The sequence below is a fragment of the Cervus elaphus genome, chromosome 9 (assembly GCF_910594005.1).
Source record: "Cervus elaphus chromosome 9, mCerEla1.1, whole genome shotgun sequence".
Classification (NCBI taxonomy): domain Eukaryota; kingdom Metazoa; phylum Chordata; class Mammalia; order Artiodactyla; family Cervidae; genus Cervus; species Cervus elaphus.
Genome location: NC_057823.1, coordinates 63,420,678 through 63,439,835, shown reverse-complemented (window position 1 = coordinate 63,439,835; position 19,158 = coordinate 63,420,678). Strand labels below are relative to the sequence as shown.

General features: G+C 50.3%; 1 protein-coding gene across 3 annotated transcripts in view; it reads left to right on the top strand.

Annotated features, from left to right (window-relative positions):
• Positions 1-14,664: 14,664 nt before the first annotated feature.
• TNIP1 (TNFAIP3 interacting protein 1) overlaps positions 14,665-19,158 on the top strand; it is a 45,037-nt gene continuing 40,543 nt past the window's right edge. For 2 of the 3 annotated variants that reach the window (XM_043913332.1, XM_043913330.1), the window contains exon 1: positions 14,666-14,841. The gene's annotated coding sequence lies outside the window, so the exon portion shown is untranslated. Of the gene's footprint in view, positions 14,842-19,158 lie in introns of all 3 variants that reach the window. The other variant, XM_043913331.1, reaches the window with a different exon arrangement.

The following is a 19,158-nucleotide window of genomic DNA, read 5'->3' as shown; positions in this document are numbered from 1 at the left end:
AGCACGTCATGGATGGACTGAACGGGAAATGATCTAAGAGATCATCCGAACCAACCCTCCTCTATTTCCCAAGTTGGGAAGTGGAGGCCCCAGAGCTGGACTGTGGCCCTGGTGTGACCCCTGTGACCAGCGCCCACTTGTCCTGATTCCGGCTCTTCTCTCTGCTGACAGCAGAGCTGAGAACAAGAGGGAGAAATGTCGAGTTGACTGGCCCACAGTTCAGAACCCAGAGCGGTAAATCACCACTCCAGCGGGCCTCTCCGCACCCTTCAGACCTCAGGTTTCCCAGGGCAGACTTCCCCTACTTCACAGCAGCACCCAGACGAGTGGGAAATGCTGGTTCTGCACCGAGTCCACCGCTCAGTAGTCAGATCTATGGAGGGAGGCAGGCAGATGGGCCTGGATCTGAATGCCAGCCAACCACTGGGAAGTAGATAGGTCACTTGGCCTCTCTATTCCTTGACGTCCTCATCTGTAAAATGGGAACGACCAAGATTTCTATCTCACAGTGTTGTTGTGAAGATGAAATAAGGCAATGCATGTCTATCTCTGAGCACACTGTCTGGGACACAGCAAGGACTCAATAAATACCAGCTCTTTGTTATTAATCAATAGGCTGGATTCCATTTCAGAGCAGAGAAAGACAGAGAAGGAGTCTCTTTCAAGAGCCTCTGATGATTCACTGAGTCCCTGCAACTGTGCTCCTTACTCTCAGAGAAGGCTAACTGGGAAAACATTATAAGAAGAATTCAACCAGGCACACGGTAGCAACGGACCACAGATGAACCACAGACAGGCCAGAAAAAGACTCCCTGGAAAGTGGATATGTGAGAAGCACCTCAAAAGATGGGTAGAGAGGGAATTTCCTGGCTGTTCAGTGAATCAGATGGTGAGCTTTCACGGCAAGGGGTGCAGCTTTGATCCCTGATCAGGGAACTAACATCCCGAAAGCCAAGTAGCATGGCTGGGGGTAGAGGGGTGGGGGTGGGGAGAGATGGGTAGAAAAGATATTGAAGGAGGGAGAGAGTCCTTTGAGGTAAGATATGGAGGTGGGAAGTGGAGGCGGTGGGGTGTGCTCCTGAGGGCCCTGGGCCCCACATCCAGCACGAGGACACCATTCAGGAGGGTCATGGAGATTCCAGGTTGGAGTATAGCCTTTACCCTCTGGGCCCTGGCCAGCCCCTGAAGGCGCTGGGGATGGGAGTAGTAAGATCAGAGACGTCCTGAGAAAACTTTCTGGGGATCAGCATGGAGGAGGAGACCAGCCCGGCAGCTGGGAGACCATTGGACAGGCTTGCAATTATTCCCCAGATGTGGAGGGATGAGGATGCGAGCCAGGGTAGGGGAAGCAGAGATGGAGAAAAAAGAAGAAGGATGCACGGGGGAGCGAGAAACCAAGGAAATTGCCCGAACTGCTATGGGGAGCAAGAGAGGGAGGCCAAGATGAAGCCAGGCATCATCGCCTGGGAGCCAGAGGCAGCAGAAAGTGTTTAAAAGGCAAGAAGAAACCAAGGCCTCTGGTGCAGGTCATCCCTTCACCCTCTGCTCAGATAGGTGAGGCCCAAGGAGGCCCTCGAACAGAGCCATCTGGGAACGGGATCTTCCTCCCATCTGTGGGATAGTCCCACTCCTTCCTCCAGCGACCCCCTGCCCTAATGCTGCCCGCTGTAACCAGAACCCCTGAGGGGCTACTCCACTGAGATGGCCATGGACCTTGAGCTGGAGATAGCCATGGGCGAGGAGGGGAGGGCCTGATAGGAGAGCAAGGAGGATGGGGGCTGACACAGAAATCTCAAGCCAGTGCTGGGCCAACCATCTCCATTTCCACTTGCCCTTACATCTGGCATCTACTCAAAGCTCATTAAGTACTATTAACCACCCCCCACACAATTCCAAACCACAGCCACGCACAGCCACATGATATACACACTCTGTATACCCAGACTCAGAAATACATATTCGTGACCACAGAGAGAAAAATGATTAGGTCTCAAATACACAGAGGGTCACGAACAGAAAGACAGACATCGCTGCCCATAGATGCACTGGTGGCCACATGGGAAGGGCCTCACACACATAGGCACACTTGCTTTTCACACACACTTGCTAGGGCAAAGGTGAGTTCACACTTTTCTTGGCACCCAGCCTGGCTGTGGAGCACCAGGAACCTGTGACCTGCTCATTCCTGTGTATGTTCTTTGTTCTGTTCCTCCATAGGAGGAAAAACAGCCAGGCTGTCTGGGGGACAGACTTTGGGCCTAACCGTGCCCTGCCTTGCCCTCTGGGGAGGCAAGATGAGCTCCCTGGAGGAGGGGGATCAGCCTTGCAATGGAGGAGAATCCCCAGGGAAGGTTTCCCAGAGGAAGTGAGGCTCAAGGTGAGTGAAATATAAAGTTGCAGGAGGAAGAGAGAGAGATTTTCCTTTAAAAGTCTCCATCCTGTTCTTCACTTTTCTCAGCCTGCTCTAGAAGAAGCTGGTAGTGAAAGGGTTAACAGCACCACCTGCCCCACGCCCCTTCCCCAACCTCCTCTTGGGCCTGGGAAAACCTGAGCACTGGGATTTGCCCTGATGCCTTTTCGCTGTTCCCAGGATAAAACTCCCCAGGTGAGTGAGATGGAAACCTAAAATGAAACCTTGCCAGACTTCCCGGCCTGGGGCCCCATTACTGTCACCCTTGTCAGCAGCTGCAGTACCAGATCCATTATGATCCTGCCCTCTGCCTGAAGCCTGCTCTCCTCCTGGGGCTGGAATGTGCGCTTGTGACTTCCCCTCCTGGGTCTCAGGCTCCTGACCTTCCTACTCAGGAGGATGTTTCAGGAACTAAATGAGATTAAGCACACGCAGACCCTAGCACAATGCCTAGGTACCCAGGACGGTCAGGTCCTATTACCTGCCTTCCCAATTCCCTGCCTCTCCCAGGGCCCCTTCTCTCCCCCTGGTCTTCTCCCATCCTGGGGTCCAGGTTAATGGGAGTGCAACATTTGCATAGACATGAGACCTCACACCGGGGAAATTCCCCTGGTGACCAGGCTTCCTTTCTGAGGTCAGGCCGCATCATCAGACCCCGCTCCTTCCTCTCTGGCTCTCCCCAGCCTCCTGCTGGCTTTGGTCCCTTCCATCTGGCTGCTGTAGATCCAGGCTCACAGATTTAGTCCCATCCTTTCATCCTGGGTGGTGTCCAAGAGGGTGTGAGGGTAGAGGGTGGGCTGGGAATCTGGAATGTAAACAAGTTACAAGGGATACAGGAAAAGGCAAAAGGCAGGAGGTATTCTGGAAACCTGGACTGTAATGCTAATGTGACTTTGGGCATAAGCCTTCCCCTACCTGGGCCTTAGTTTCTCCTTCTCTCCGGCCAGGGTGTTGGTCTGAATAATCTCAAAGCTTTGTTCCAGAGCTGATAGGCTAAGAAGCCACTTCCTTTAGCAGCACAGTCTTGCAACATTTGTCCTTGGATCTTCCTCCTTTGACCTGAATCTTGCAACACTCTGCCCTGTATCTGTTTCCTTGGGAAACACAATTTTGCAAAACACACCCCTAAATTCCATTTTTCAGACGTTTAGAGAATTCTATGCACCTCCTTCCCTCGACTTGGCTTGAGTTTTAATGTTTCCTTTCACATTCACCATGTATGATGTCCTGTGACCCACAAAAGTGGAATAGATCTTCCAGATCCGTCCTCCTTGTGGTCTCTGCCCCTGGCACTGAAAAGACACCTTCCTTGATACATGAAAGGGGAACAGTGAGGTCCTGTGAGCACCTGCATGAGAACCAACCGTTAGAAAAGAACTTTGAGGGACTTCCCTCAGGGTCCAGTGGCTAAGACTCCATGCTCCCAATGCAAGGGGCCTGGTTTTGATCCCTGGTCAAGGGAATTAGATCTCACATGCTGCAACAAAGATCAAAGATCCTGCCTGCTGCAACTAAGACCTGGTGCAGCCAAATAAATGAATATTAGAGAAAAAAAAAAGGCAACGCCAAATAAGTATTTTTAAAAAAGACCCTTGAAAGCAGTGGGCAAACTTGTGACTTTGATTAACCTGGGGAGCTTTTAAAATACCAATTCCAGGCCATACCCCGCCCCCTGAAATTCTATTATTATTACTATGAAGTGGGGCCTGGACATCTGTATTTCCACAAAGCTCCTAAGGTGATTCTGATGTACTGCCTGGATTGAGAGTCACTGATCTGAGGCCCCCCACCCAACACCAAATGGATCAAATAATTCTGACGGACACTAAAGTTGATGCACCCCTGACCTATAATATTCTTTATGAAATTCTCCTAATGGACACCCCTTCTATACACATAGCTCTTCCCAGGGTTACAGGTGGACAAAGAGAATTGATTCCTTTTCACAAATGAGGAAGGTGAGAGACAGAGAGAGGAAATGTCTGCTGAGGTCACACAGTGAGTCAGCAACAGCAATGGGCCTAGCACCTAGTGGATGCCGAGCACCCCTGGCATCCTAGGCCCATGCCTAGCACCCCTGGACTCAAAGCATTTCTGCAGAAGTCATGGATTTGACATCTGGGTGACCCAGAGAAGTGCTCACACACTCGGTACCTCCCACTAGTTTGTGGCAGTGAGTTCTCCTTGGCTGCCTGTATCTGAGCAGGCAATTCTCATTTCAGAGTTAGAAGACCCAGTTTAGGGAACTTGGGCTTCTCAAACTCCACTAAGTTCCAAGATCACCCCTGAAATGTTATTTAAAGTGCCATCTCTAGGTCCCTAGCCCCCAGAGAGGCTGATATCTTAGGTCCATGGTGGGATCTAGAAATCTGCTCCAAGTCCTGGACTAGGTTCCAATGGCACTGGGGTAGCTTTCAACAGAATTGGTGAATCAGGAAACCCACAGAGTCAAATCCATTCATTCGCTAAATAAATATTGATTGACTAGTATGAGGCTGACTCAATGCTATTCCTACAACATTAGCAACAAGACCAGAGACGTCAAGATGGAAGAGGAAATTAAGGAGGGAGGCACGGGATAATTAAGTATCGAAGTCATTCGTCCTATTCTGTGAGAGCTTCCCCCTGTATATCCACATTTCACTCATCTTTTGAGGTTCAGCAAAGGTCTCATTTCCCTCAGGTGAGCTCTGGAGACGTTCATTACCTGAGTTTGAACTCCAGCTATGCCACGTAGTAGCTGTTGGCTTAGACCACTGTAAGCCTCAGTTTCCTCATTTGTAAAACAGCAGTGCCAATCTCACAGGGTTCTGATGAGGAATGCATTTAAGAATACTTAGTTCCATGCCTGTACACATTAATCTGAAGTATTAGCAATTAGTGTTATTATTTCCTGACCATCTTGGCCTGCTCTGATTTCTCCTTCCTCTGAACTTTTAGCTTTCCTTACAGTATCAGAATGGAAGATCCCTTAGTGATCATCTATCTGATTCCCTCCTGTTATGAAAGGGGAAGCTGAGGACCAGAGAGGTGATGGAATTTGCCCAAGGCCACACAGCAGAGCCCCGACTCAAACTCAAGTCTTTCTGATGCCCAGTCCCAGGGCTTCTTCTTCCTTAATATCTATACCTTGACCCAAATAGAGAAGGCAATTTCAGGACATCTACGGCTGGAAGAAGGAAGATGGGGAAGAGAAGGTGAGAGGAGCTGATTGCTTTCAGCATTTCGGCAGGGAAAGCCGAGAGCTAATCTTCCTACAGGGTGTGCAAACCAAATGTTCAAATTGGAGATTCCAGCTCAGGTGGGTCTAGCTCCTTGAGCCTTGATAGCTCTTTAAGTTCCCTCCAACCAGTCCTGGGTGGGCGAATTCATAGAGGATCTATGATTTTTGTGGCCTTGGGAGAGGACATCCCATGTATCGGGGGAGTTTCAGAATCCAGGAATCAGGGCTGGATTACACAATCTCCTGATGAGGAATCTGAAATTCCATTTCCTTGATGAAGGGACATTTTTTAAGTTCCCAGAAGGCTCTGGCTGACTCAGGGGGCTTATGCGGGGCTGCTAGCAGGCTTCATAAAGGGGGCCAGGAGGGAGATCTCTCACCCTGATGCTGAGTCCTGCCATCATCCCAAAAGCCTGTTCCTGAGCTGTTGGGGACATAAGGGAGGCCTTGCCATCTGGTATCAAAGGGAAAAGATGGAGCATCTGATAGCGAGGGTGTGAGAAGATATATTTTTATTCCCCAAAGAGAAAAGAGTTCATGTTCAAAGAAGCGTATTATCCTTTGTGCCTGGCCTAGCTCAAGGACTGGTGTCATTCATTCTGCAGAACTTTCTGTGAGGTTTGTCAGTGTAGCTGCTTGCCACCTGTGGCTACTGAAATATTTAAAACGTGTCTTGTGCAAGTGGGGGCCTGAGTGTGGTGTGGGAAAGAGCCCTGGGCTAGGAGTCAGGAAGTCCCTCGATTTACTCACATGGAAATTCACTTCCCCCTGTCTGTTCTTTACTTCCACATCTGTAAAGTGAGGCTGTTGGGCAGGAGTTCTCTCTGGCATTCCCTGGGCAGTCCCAATCTGAAGGGCACAGAGCAGTAGAGGATCAGAGTCAGTGGACTCTCCACTCCATCACACCCTGTCCCCCCATCTCCCAGTGCCCTGCCCCTTGATATCCAGCCGTGTGTGTTTCTCCAGACCCACCTCTGTGACATCCCACTTGCATGCTTCAGACTCCATGGTTTCAACAGTGGTTCACTCCACTGACAGTGAACAATTTTCAGTTCCCTGAATGTACTCTCTTCTCTTTGCATATTCTGTTCCCTTTGCTGAGAACACCCTTCCTTATACTCTTGCTTGGCTACTTCTAAGTCTCAGCCAAGGTGTCCCTTCCTTTGAGAAGACCTCCCAGATCCCAAATCCTGACCAGATGCTCCCTTGTCCAAGCTCCTATAGCTCCCTGTATTTCTCTTGTCAACATACATCTCTACCACACTTGACTGTAATTACCTATTACTTTGCCTACAGCCCCCAGAGCAATGCTATCCAGTAGAACTTTGTATGATGATGGAAAAGTTCTATACGTGTGCAGTCTAAGGTGGGAGCCACATATGGCTACTGAGCACCTGCAATGTGGCTGGTGCTACATTGTAGGAACTGAATTATTAATTTTATTAATTTCAACTAATTTATATTTAAATAGCCATGCATGGTTAATGGCGATTGTACTGGACAGGGCAGCCCAGAGTCTGTGAGCTCTGAGTGGGCAGGAAGTAGGTCTGACTTGTCCATTCCTATGTCTTCAGTGGTCTAGAATGTTGTGTAAGAATGAAGAAATTCCAGAACTGGGAGAAAGGTCAGTTCATCCAGATGGTCCCCAAATATCCCCCCACTCAAGTGTCTTTTCAGTAGATAATGAGCTGAGACATTCTGTTTGTAAAGTTCAATTCAGTCACTCAGTTGTGTCCAGTTCTTTGAGACCCCATGGACTGCAGCACACCAGGCTTCCCTGTCCATCACCAACTCCTGGAGCTTACTCAAAATCATGTCCATCGAGTCAGTGATGCCATCCAACCATCTCATCCTCTGTCATCCCCTTCTCCTCCCGCCTTCAATCTTTCCCAGCATCAGGGTCTTTTCCAATGAGTCAGTTTTTCACATCAGTTGGCCAAGGTATTGGAGTTTCAGCTTCAGTATCAGTCCTTCCAATGAATATTCAGGACTGGTTTCCTTTAGGATTGACTGGCTGGATCTCCTTGTAGTCCAAGGGACTCTCAAGAGTCTTCTCCAAACCACAGTTCAAAAGCATCAATTCTTCGGTGCTCAGCTTTCTTTATAGTCCAACTCTCACATCCATACATGACTACTGGAAAAATCATAGCTTTGACTAGACAGAACTTTGTTGGCAAAGTAATGTCTCTGCTTTTTAATATGCTGTCTAGGTTGGTCATAGCTTTTCTTCCAAGGAGCAAGCATCTTTCAATTTCATGGCTGCAGTCACCATCTGCAGTGATTTTGGAGCCCCCCCCCAACATAAAGTCTGTCACCGTTTCCATCGTTTCTCCATCTATTTGCCATGAAGTGATGGGACCAGATGCCATGATCTTAGTTTTCTGCATGTTGAGTTTTAAGCCAACTTTTTCACTCACCTCTTTCACTTTCATCAAGAGGCTCTTTAGTTCTTCTTCGCTTTCTGCCATAAGGGTGGTGTTTGTAAAGACATTACAAAGAATGTCTGTAAACTCTCATTTTAATTACCATCACAGGAGGCTGGCAAAGCAGGACTCATTATCCTGTTTTACAGCAGGGGAATCACTGAGGCTCAGGATGGGGAAGTGAGTCTCAAGATTGAGTGCAGAGCTGGGCTGCTCATCGGTGGGTAGATCTCTAAGGCCCCACTTAGCATCCCAGTGAGATCCGGCCCAGAGGGAAGGAGTGGGCTTTTCCCTTCCCTGTGGAGAAGCCATAGAATCTAAGTGGAAACAGATGGGATGATGGGAGGTCGGGGGTGGGTAGGAGGATGTGGGCTGGGTGTCTGGTGATTTCCTCAGGACCCTGGGCACTGGAATCCCCCGTTTTAGGCAAAGGAAGAGACCGAGGTCCTTGGGAGAACCCAAGGGTGGGGCAGGGTGGGCCGGCCAGGTGGCCTCTGCCCCCGTGTCTGTTCCTGGCCCAGCCACAGAATCACCAGCCTTCTGGCGCTCCCCCGGAGCCCCCTCCCCACCCTGGAATTCACAGCGAGTGACAGCCAGTCTGGGAAGTGACAGGTGGGGAATTGACAGAGGAGGGCCCTGCGCTCTGCCAGGGGGCGGGATGGGGCCTCGGCTGAGTTTGTGGGGCTGCCTGCGCCTCCATCTCGGGGAATTCCCCTCCTGCCTAAAAGTCAGCCCGGCCCAGCTCTTCTTCCTGCAGAAGCACAGTGAGCCGAGGCGCCTTCTCAGGCGGCATCCCCCGCTGCATAGACCCCGTCGTCTTCTCCTGCCCTTCCCCAGGTGAGTGAGCTGCCCAGGGTGGTAAGCCAGGACGGGCCAAGGCTCACCGCACAAGACGGTGGGGCCACAGACCCTCTGGCTCTGGGCCACGAGCCACCTGGCCCCCAGTTTTCCTGCCAGCCAGTGTCTGTGGCTGCCCTGGCCCAGCTCCCTCGCCCACCCCTCAGGGCCTGGGCTCTGCACCTCTACCCCCAGTCTGCCCTCATTCTCTTCTTGCTGCTCTCCCTCCATTTCTTATTTCCTCTTCCTGCCCTCCTCTCCTTGCCTCCTCAGCCCATCGTTTTCTCTCTGGTCGCCAGCAGTTTTCCCAAAGGGAAGGAAAAGAAAGATCTGTTTTTGTCTTATCCTTTTCCCAAGAGAAGGGAGCAGGTTCGTAAGTGTGAAGGCAGGTGTCTGTGTGTGTGTGTGTGTGTGTGTGTGCACGCATGCTCGAGCAGGGTGAGGATGTGTATCTATGTTCATGAGCGCGTGTCAGATCTCCCCAAGATGCTTATGTGGATGACCGTGTGAGGCAGCGCGTGTGAGCATGTTTATGTATTAGTGTGAGTGTGTCTCTGAGTGTCTGGGTCATTATGTGATTGTGTGTCAGTGAGTTTTTGAGGGTATGTGGGCGTGTGTGAGGCACTTCAGTGATCTAAAGCTAGACAGGAAGAGACCAGGTGGGAGTCTGCGCTGCCTCCCTTGGGAACACGGTGGCAGGCTGCTGCCCTCCTTAACAGGGGGCAAAAGGGCCTGCAGAGGGCTCCCCACAGGCTCTCCTCCAGGGCAGCTGGCCCTTCGATGGTTGAGCTCCTAACAGAGAGAGCCCAAGGCGCTAGGAGTGGGTGACGGCTGGCAGACAGTGGTGACGCGGCCTCCTCTTTGATCACAGACAGTCCAGATTTTCCAGAGCCGATCAGAGGCCAGCCCAGGGAAGTCCCTGGCTAGGAGGGGCAAGGAGCGGAGGCCAAGTCACCGTCACAGTGGCTTCTGGGCTAGAGAAGCATGAAGGGAGAAGTGGGAGTGGCCCAGAAGAGGGTGCATAGCAGAGGCCTTGGGGTGAGGCTGAAGGAGAATTGTTCTCAGGGCCCTGTCAGGGCGTCCCAGGATTAGGAAATGCTCTGGGTCCCTCAAGTCTGCTTCCTTCAGGGGCTGGGAGGAGCCTGGCTGACCTTTTCCCACTTCCAGGAGGATGACAAGGGGCAAACCTGGCTCCAAACCCAGATCCACTTGACATTTTGAGCTGCAGATACGGGAGGCCAGAGGGAGAGGGGCTGGAGGAAGGGAGGCCTGGGGCTCCTAGGAACTGTAGGAGGGGCCTGGGTTGGCCACGTCTGCTACAGGCCATGGCTGGGAATTCCCCGTGTCACTTTGCCCTTGCCTCTCCTCCAGCAGTGCCCCAGAAAACCTAGAGTAAAAGGCAGGCCCAGGGATGCAGTGGAAACAGCTGGAATGAAAAATAAAAAAGAAAAATAGGAAAGACACTGGAGGAACAGTCAGGAGAAATGCCTTCTAAGGCCTGATGTTTCCAAGAAAATTTCGTGAGGTCTACGCAAGTTGCTCCACAGCTCTGGGCTCTGAGGTCCTCACTGGAAGGAGATGAACGATCCCTGCCCGCCCTGTGGACTGGGTCATGATTATCATTGTCACCTCTCCCTGATGTCAAGCTCCATGATGTTCCATTCTTTCTACTCTGTGCACTGTTCTAACCCTCCTGTTATTGATGAGGACCCTGGGGGAGAGTCCTCATGAGGTGTAAGTGCCAGGTCTGTCTGACTCCAGCACCCACCTTCTCACCCTTGCGTGACATGCCTCTTGAAAGTGGGGCAAACTGTGACTATGAAATGGGTTAACTCGTCTTAAAGTGCTGAATGTATGTGAAAAGTTATGGCTTTCTTAGTACCGTCGTATCCATCCTCTTGTGTGGTTATTTGGGAAATAAATAGAATTAAAAACACCTTTTCAGGCTGAGGGTGGGAAGCAGGGACTATAGACTCTGCTCACTGATTTAGTCTTTACTCCCAAATATGATCACCTTGTACGACTACAGCTGACACCATGCGCTTGACATGCATTTCTCACTTATCACTGAAATCTCCCTCTCATACGCACACACCCAACACCAAAAAGCACCTAGAATCTATCACAGGGTTTTCCATTCCTGAGATTGCCCCCAGGCTATGGAGACGTGGGACTGGATCTAAGGAGGTACCCGGACCCAGGAATGATCTTTTCTTAGCTCATTGGTTGCTCATCACTCCTATCCAAGGCTCTGACTCACTAATTAACCTGCAGGAGTGAGGAAGGTGCTGTTTGCTTTAGAAGCTCTGTTGCCATCACTGAGGTGTGGAAATAGCATCACTCTGGCAGCAGGAGACTTAAGTACTATTCCAAACTTGCTGTAGGACTTCTGACAAGTCCCTGGCCCATGCTGGCCCTCAGTGGTTTCATCCCTATAGAAAAGGGCCCTTTCTCAGGACCCTTTAAGGACTGGCATGTTGAGTTCTGTGCCCTGCAAGCTGGCAAAACTCTACAGCCTAATGCTCAAGAGTGTTCAAGAGTTTAAGAGCCAGGATCTTCATGTTCTAGTGACTTGTGGCAGTGGAAGCCACCTAACACCTCAGAGCCCCAGTTTCATCTGTGAAGTGGGGGCTATAATGGTTCTGACCTCAGAGGCTGGTTGGGAGATACATTATGTGAAAGTGCAGACCTAGCACACAGCAAATATTCCATTGATGTTACCTCCTTATGTCTTTAATACGCAGACTTCACTCCTCTTTAGGCACTTGATTTCGAGCTTAACCACTTACAGGTTGAGAGTTTTTGGTATGTATTTTATTTCTCTCAAACATGGATTTAGGTGTGACTTTGGAGCAGCCTTGGTGGAGGTGGTAGAAGGGGGCTGGCAGTAGAAAGGAGACTGGGTAACTGCATGCCTTAAAACAAAACAAAATGAAACCACACACAGGTCTTTTGATTCTCCTCCCAGGTGGGGATTTGCATAGGTGCCTGTCCTCACTCTGGAAGAGCAAGAGGTTCCCAGTGGCCTGAGTCACTCAGTTCTCAGTGTCAGACTCAGCTTCCCAGTTTGGCAAGTTCCTTTCAGGTCTGGAAGGAGCAGAGGGTGCCAGTCTAGGGGGCCTGTATCCCACCCTGCCGAGCCCCCAGAGTTGAGGGTCCCATAGAGTTTGTGGATAGTGGGATGGAACCTAGGGAGGCTGCATTCCTGGGTTTAACACTAAAGTTCTACTCAATGCATGTGATTCACATCTTTTATAGTGGTTTAGCCACTATCTTTTCTTGAATGCCTACTGTGTGCCAAGCTCTGGGCTTGACTTACATGATCTCATTTATCATGATCACCTAAGGGTAGGTAATCATATCTCCACTTTTTAGAGAGGAACAGAGGCTTAGAGAGGTGACCCAGGAAATCAGTGTTTGAGTGGTTAGAAGCCCACTAGTTAGGTCCATAGCCTGTGATCATCATGAATGTTGAGTTTCTGTAAGAAAGTAAGAAAAATTAGGACACATAATGCAGTGGAAAGAGTAAATATGACTTGGAGCCAAGGTCCTGGGTTCCAACCCTGGTTCTGTTACTCAATGTGTGTGGCCTTAAGTAAATCCTTACTACATCAGTCCTCAACCTCTTTGGCACCAAGAACGGGATTCGTGGAAAACTGTTTTTCCATGGACTGGGGTGGAAGGGATGGTTTTGGGATGATTCAAGAGTGTTACATTTGTTTCTATTATTATTACATCAGCTCCACCTCAGATCATTAGGCATTAGATTCTGAAGGTTCGGGACCCCTGCTTTTATTACACTGAAGACTCAGTTTACTGATCTGCCAAATAGGGGATTGTGATCAATATTCCTATGGCCTTTAGCATGGTGGAATGTTTGAAAGTCAAACAGACTGGAAAGGGCGAAAGCAGTGAGTGGAGTCATCACTTGGAAGAGATGACTCTTCTCACACATTGTAAATGTTAATAAAAATAATCCGAAAGTAGGGAATCGGGCAAAAAGATGACTATGTGACCTTTTTATGCCATTCTAGACCACTGTCTAACAAGCCCACCTCTAGGAGTCATTCTGCACTTTGTGGAATGAAACAATTCACCTAATTCTCTAAGGTCAGACATTTAGAAAAACAGCTGAAGTAGTTTGGAAACAAGACGCAAATAATTGGAGACTCTTCATTTTTTAAAGTAAATTTCAGGGTTCATGAGAAGACTTGGGTTGGGCATTCTAGGAAAAGGCAAATTGGGAATTACAGACAAGAGCAGAACAAAAACTAGACTGGGGGACCCTAATGGGTGAGGGGATGCCTGAGAGCTGCAGTATGAATCAGTCCAAGATTGTAATCTCCTGGTACCCTTCTGAATTGGTTTCACTCAATGGTGCTTTGTTTGGGGTTCACATCCCTCTCTCCCTCCCTCTCTTCAATTTATTTTCGCAATTAAGATGAACTAGAATTAATATTAACCCCTTTGAAGTAACTAAAAGCATCATAGGATGTCATAAAGCCTGAAAATACTTGGGTAGGGGTGTATGTGTGTGTTTTCACATACAGTCACAGTTAATTTACAGAGCTTTCCTGTAAAATGAGGGCCTATATGGAATAGGTCCCCAGATCCTTTCTGAGGATGAGGGCCTGTCAATCACTAAATTTTCCATAGTTCCAGTGAAATGAATCTTTTAGAATAAGTTTTTCATAAAGCCATATTACCTCAATTTAAAGAGCTGTTCTGTATTCCTGTTATAAAGCTGTTCTTTATACAAGCTATTCTTTATTACAAGGCCTTTCCACTTTTTTTTTTAAATTTAATTTTACTTAAAAAAAATTTTTTTTTTTTGGCCAATCGGTGTGTGAGATCTCAATTCCCCTACCAGGGATGGAATCTGTGCCCCCTGCAATGGAAGCTCTGAGTCTTAACCATTGGACTGCTAGGGAAGTCCAGGCCCTTCCACTTTACGAAATTAAAATTTACCCTCTTTTAAATAAAATGATAGGCTTAAAAAAACAAGTGTTCCCAACCTTCACCATGTTACTGCTCCTGCCAGGTCTGGGGACTCCCACAGCCTGTTTGCATGATCTGACCCAGGTAAAGGTAGACGGTAGGAGGTGGGCTCCGGATTTGCCCACTTGGGTTTGAATTTTGGTTCAGCCACTTACTGAGGTCTCCCTGTCCCTTGTATTTTAATTTATGGCTTAAAATAAAAGTGGGGGGGTGGGGATAGAAAACCATCTCACTAGGGTGGCTGAGCAAATTAAATGAAGCTTACCAAGTCTGAAGCAATAAGGGCACAAAAAACGTCAGCTGTGACAATAAGATTCTTTAAGGGTACTTTCAGCTCAGAATTTCCATGAGCTCTGTAAGAAGTCTTAGGACCGAACTCTGGGACCCGGAGCTCTAGCTTTGGCTCAGCTACAAATGCTTACTGCTTTTTGGCAAATTCCCTCCCCGAGCTCCAGTCCGCGTGCCCCTCGGCCCAAGGAAGGGGTGGGTGATCTCTGCGGCTCGTTCTGCTCTGAAATTCCGGCTTTCGGGGTGGCCCCTTTCTGGCGCCCGGAGTTTCCGCAGCTGGGAGTGCCTCGGGGGTGGCCCGGAGGCTACCTAGGGGCCGGCCTGCGGGACGGGACTCTGGTGGCCAATCTGCAGACTCTCTCCGGCCCCCTGACCTCCGGCGGCTGCTGTTTACTTCGCTGGGTCCCACCCCGGCGGCTGCTGGCCAGCCCAGACGGCGCCGCGTGATTGGGCAAGCGGCCTGTCAATCGCTGGGGACTTTCCCAGGGGTGGGGCGGCCCGGCCCCCAGCACTTCCTAGTCCCTGGCCAGGTCCCCCAGCCCGGAGCTGGGATCCTGCTGAGTGCTGTGAGGCCAGAGCCTGGCGCGGGCCTCTACCCTATCCCTGGACTCGGGACTGGACGCGGAGAACGGGGCGCTGTCTCCCAGGGCCCCCACCCTCAGGTAAGCCGGCTGGGCGGAGCGGGGATGGAACGGAAGGGAACCCGAGACTGGGCCGTTCCGAGTCTCGGCAGTGACCGGGCGTGGCGCGGGGAGGTCAGGCCCGGCCTGGTGGCCTGGCATTTTGGCTCAAGGGCTAGCCTCGAGGCACGCAGCGCCTCCGAGGGTGGCGAGGTCCGGCTGAGTGGGGAATCCCTGATCCGCGCGGAGGGTGGTGGGCGCGCGTGCGCACTGAGTGGGCGAGCGCGTCTGGGACCAGCGTGCAGGGGATGTGCAAGGCGTGCAGACCGGCGGGGTGGGTGTGTGTGTGTGCGGGCGTGGATCTGTTTACAGTATGGGAGACCAGTTTTGGAAGCAGTGTGCACACTGTAATGAAGAGGGAAATAGCTTATTGGGCGCTTTCCAAGTGCTGATCTTAACTCGTCACATGTATTAAACTCATTTGTCACGGTCACCCTCAAAACGAATGTGATTATTATTATCCGTATTTTACAGTTTAGGAAACTGAGGCATTTGGAGTCATATAGTTAGAGAGTTGCACAGTTAGGATTTGAACTCTAGCGTTTAATTCCAGACTTCGTTCTGTACTTACTGTTTCTGTTGAAAATATTTTGCCCTCTGTTGGAGGCAACATTTGGGTGCATTTGTAGTGAGTTTGGGGGATCGATTTTGGGTGTGGAGTTTCTACACGTGTGTGTTTTCCACTGTAGAATATTTATCTGCAGGAGAGTGCAAGGTTGTGTGTACATGAAAGTGACTGTATTGTACATTCATTAATTGTATGGGAATTTTGTGGGTGGGAATTTTGTGCGATAGGTGAGACTGTTTTGGTTGGGGGGGGACTTTTGTGTGTGATGCAGAAGAATCAGCAATGTTTATCCCCACCCCCTTGCAGAATGACAGTGCAGAGAAATCTGTGGATTCCTAATGCATCATTTTTATTTCACAGTATGTCAAAATGTAATTTAATCAGCTCTTACTCATTTTCCAAACAATGTGGTATGGTAGAGGGGAATTCAGCACCTGATGAGAGATCCGGAAAGAGGACTGTCTTTTTTTTTTTTTCTTTCCTGACAATGGATACTGCATTAGGAGGCTGGAATATTTATTAGCTCAGGCTCATAGCAATCCTATGATGTATTAACATCCTTGTTTTACAGCAGAGAGAACTGAAGTAGTGAAAAACCAATAAGGGTAATGGTAACAGCTTACATTTGTCAGCACTTACTGTGTGCCGGTCACAGTGCTTTATGTTTAGTATCTCTTTTAAACTTTCAACAACCCTAGGAGAGAGTCACGATTAGTAGCCTCAATTTTCAGGTGAGGAAACGGAGTCCCCAGAAGGTTAAGACTTGCCCAAGACTAGTAAGCCTTGAACCCTGAGCACTATTTCCTTTCCACTATCCTGGCTGTGTCCTGGAAAAATAATGTGATCAGAGCCTGGCACTTCATGGAAGCACCTGATCATGTCCCTCTGGAGGCAGCAGGCCTGAGTGTCCTGTGTTCTACATACTTAGGTGAATCTGTTTTCCCCACCCATGGGCATCCGTGGGCATGGCATGGCACTCCTGCTGAGGGTTGCTGCCTGCCCCTATTCCCACACCAGGGCCTTTGGGGCCCCAGGAAGCCATGGGGTCTGACTCATACCCTTACCCCCCAGTCCTGCCTGTGACTTGGGCCCCGGATGTCCTGGGTTGGGTTGGCCGACCTGATTTGAACACCTCAGACTTGTAAGAGGTTGGCTATTGGCCTCCCTCTCTGGGCTCTCCTGAGTACTGTTTTACTCTCACACTCACTGTGATTTAACCACAGCAGCCTGCTTTTTCCCCTGTTCAACATGGCAAGTTTATTCTTGCTTGAGGCCTTTGTGGATATTGTTGCTTCTGCCTGGAACACCTTTCCCCAGCTCTTTCCACGCTGGTTCTTCCTTATCTATCAAGTCTCAGCTCAAATGTCACCTTCTCAGAGGGGCCTTCCCTGACCTTTCTATGCAAAGTAACTCATTTTTTCACTTTCTGTCATATTACTATTATATATATATTTAATACACTCATCATGCCTTGAAATGACTTATTGCATTGCTTATTTGCAAATGAGAACGCGTGTGTAGAGATACTGTATATGTCTGGGAAACAGTAATTTTTAGTGTTTGCTTGTTTGTTGTCTTTCTCTTTTCCTGGAGTGGAAGGGTGGGAGCAACGACCTCTTTAGTCTTCACATGTGCATTCCTGTCACTAGATAAGAGTGTCTGGGATAAGACTGCTGGGTTTGTTCAAAGGATGAGTAGAGTAGAAGAAACAAGAATAATGGTGCATTTCACAGATAAGAAAATTGAGACCTAGAGATGGGAAGGCCCTTGTCCCAGAGAATTAGTGTCAGAGTTGGGGTGAGAGCCAGAAGTTGCTTCCCAAGACATTATTTTTTCCTCCAGATAGTCAGCAAACAAGTCCTGACAGTCCTCTGGCGTGGTGCTGTGTAGAGTGGCATGATGCTTATGGTTCTCCGTCCTCCAGGAACATGTTGTGGACTGGGCAGAAATGTGCCCTGAGTGCTAGCTGGAAGGCATAGTGTCCCAGCAGTTGCCTGGCACTGAGTCTGAGTGGGGTGTGGTGCAATTTGGGGGGTGCGAGGTGGTCAGGGGGCTTCTGTAGGGCAATGACTTCAAGGCCAGGCCCAACCAAGATGATGAGGTACAGAGCTCCTTCTGGAAGTTAGGAAACTGGGCAGAGGATTTGGGGTAAGGCTCTCCTGGGTTGGGGGAGCTGACCAGCTAGGCTAGGAAAAACCCTAAAGTCTTGACTCCCAGGCAGAGAAGTGTCAGTTTTTCCCCACTCCGTCGGCAGCACTGGGGAGTGATCAGAGCAGTTGGTTGGTAAACCTGAGCGTGCATCAGAATCCCCTGGGTGGCTTGTTAGACAGACTGCAGGGCCGCATCCCCGGAGTGGCTCAGCCAGCTGGTGGCAGCGATGCTGGGGCTGCCAGACCAGCTGCTCTTTGAGAACCCGCGATGTGGCGTGCCTGATTTAGAGTTAGCACACCTGGACGGGCGCTGTGCCTGCTTCCTCATCTGTAAGATTCTGTGATGTAAGTGCTGCCTCCAGAGGGGTGCACGTGAATGAGACAGTGCCTGTCAAGCACTCAGCAGGGCTGGCATGGGGCTGGCACAGTGTAAGTGATCCGTCGCTGCCAGCTGCTGAACATCAGTCTTACTAACAATGCCGATCTTGAGGATGTTGAAGGGATTTCAGGAGGAGGTGATGAGGAAGGTCAGATGTTCCAGGCTTCAGCATAACTTGCCCTTCATCCTCTGCCACCTCTGGACCATGCTGTGTCCTCTCTGGATGGATCGTCCTTTGTGGTATCTCAGACGTCCTTCCATCCCTCTTTGGAACAGTGGAAGTATATACGTGGGAGGGCTGCAGAGGACATCTGGCCCAAATTTCCTCAACAGCACCCAGCACCCCACAGGTGATGAGCCAGCCTCCCCTGGTCCCCACCACAGCGTCAGGGAGTGCTCTGTGGGCGGCCCCTTCCAGTGCTGTTACAGGTGGCTCGCTGCGGTGGGCCTACCTCCTCTCTTGCCCCCTTTTTTCCCCTCTGCTCATGGCTCACTTGACCCCTTGGAGGGAGGGAGGAAGGAAGGAGAGGGAGGACAATAGGAGGTATGGTAAAAAGAGTGGACAGCTGGCCAACAGAGGATCCAGGTTTCCTCGCCTCTCTGTCTCCACTGTCCCCTGCAGCCTTGGGCGAGTCTCCCTCCCTTGGCCGGCTCTGGTGTCCCAGCTGGAGAATGAGGGAATTGCACTGACAGATGTCTCAAGGCCGTCTCTTCCAGAAAACTGTAGCCCAGCGACTGGGCTGCCTTCTCTGGCCCCGGCGGTTTCTGAGTTCTGCTGGGCCAGGCCTTTCTCTGCCCCCACCTCCTGGCTTCTTGCTGCTGCCCCTCTGCCTGCCCCTCCTTTATCCTACTCCTCTTTGGAGAGTGTCAGCAGCTCCATGAAGCGTTGCCAGAAGGAAGGTACAGCCACCACGGCCTGGCCGCTGGCAGGAAGTTTTTATCTGCACCCGCCCTGTGACCAGCTCAGGATAGTCAGCCACTCTTCTGATAGGAACGGATGACTGGGCTGAGGAGCGGTGGCTCTTTGTCCAGGGGCCATCCCCAGGCAGCGCTGAGCTCTTGTCTCCCCAGGGACCTCACCCTGGGGCTGTTCCTTCTGTCCTTGAGCACCTGCTGGTGGACAGGCCGGTGGCCCAGGCAGGGGTGTGTGTGGGCGGTGGGGGCAGTCGGGGAGGGCTGGGGATGCTACAGGAGTCATGTCA